General features: G+C 43.6%; 1 long non-coding RNA gene across 1 annotated transcript in view; it reads right to left on the bottom strand.

Annotated features, from left to right (window-relative positions):
• Positions 1-168: 168 nt before the first annotated feature.
• Positions 169-1,251, bottom strand: part of LOC111087323 — an 18,561-nt gene continuing 17,478 nt past the window's right edge. Inside the window, exon 2 of the long non-coding RNA XR_002612029.1 lies at positions 169-206. This is a non-coding gene — a long non-coding RNA (uncharacterized LOC111087323). The remainder of the gene's footprint in view (positions 207-1,251) is intronic.

Genomic DNA, 1,251 nt, shown 5'->3' with positions numbered 1-1,251 from the left:
GGTATTGCCAGAGACCTTGGCCATAACTAAATGCAGTGTTAGGTTTATCTGCTTCAGCCGTTTTCACTTGATGGAAACCCGACTTTAAGTCCAGAGTTGAAACCACCTGGCTCCACTTAGTGTGTCAAGAGTATCATCAATTCTTGGCAGTGGGTATGAGTCCTTTTTGGTTATACTGTTAAGAGCCCTGAAGTCCACACAGTAACCTGGCTCCCATCCTTCTTCTGGACTAACACGACGGGAGCTGACCAAGGATTATCTGATTTCTCGTCTATCCCTTCCTTAATTAAGCCATCCATGACCTTCTCCATCTCTTGTCACTTTGCTGAAGCTATTCTCTTTATCGGACAGTGATTGCCAGTGTTTATTCTGTGCTCCACAAGGTCCGTGCAGCCGAGGTCATGATCTCCTTTCGAAAATACGTCTGCATAATTCGCCAAAAGTTCTCTAACCTGAAGAGCCTGTGATGATGACAAATGGACTATACTCTTCTTATAGAAGTCAATTAAATGTTCTGGAAGTGCATGTCCTTTCTTTATAGTTGTATATCTTGCTTTAATATTGACTGGCTCTACCTCCTGGCACACACCCAACAATTCCCCTTCCTTAAGTGTCTGCTCACATTTATAGAAATTGGCCACTGTTATAGGCACTACTTGATGACCTGCCACAAGTGACCTTCCAATCTTCAAATCCGCTGTCCTGGATGGGTCTTCCACTGCTTCCACAAGCATTGGACTTCCTTGGGGATGTTCTTTTATCCTACCCCAAATTATTTTCTCTGACATAAAGACCAATGCATATTAGGGTTGGACTACTTATTACCGAGGAAGTGTGTAGTTAACTTCGATAAAATGACGATTGGAAACAACAAAGGCCAAATTTCAGTAAGTGTTGTTGCATCTGTTCATTTGCATGTCACAGCACTTAAGTCAACTACAATACCCCCCAATATCAGCCAAGTATACTTTGTGTCTGTCCTTTATGCCCATGAGCTCAATAGTTACCCACACTGGTCCCCACAACATTGCAGAATGTCCTGTCACACCACAAAGCTTCTGTATGGCTTCTGGTACTCCTTCACGATCTAACACCTTGATGCTCACAAGGGTTTGCTGAGACGCAGAATCTATGACAAAGTTGCACTTTTGGCCATCCAGCTTTCCTGTCACATAGACACTATGTGCACTTGCCATTTTACACTTAGCTGTTGGGACTTTCACAATGGGGGTCGGTGGGCATCACTCAGTA

The sequence above is a fragment of the Limulus polyphemus genome, unplaced genomic scaffold (assembly GCF_000517525.1).
Source record: "Limulus polyphemus unplaced genomic scaffold, Limulus_polyphemus-2.1.2 Scaffold2010, whole genome shotgun sequence".
Lineage (NCBI taxonomy): Eukaryota > Metazoa > Arthropoda > Merostomata > Xiphosura > Limulidae > Limulus > Limulus polyphemus.
Note: the sequence above shows the minus strand (reverse complement) of the source record. Positions and strands in the feature narration are given on the sequence as shown.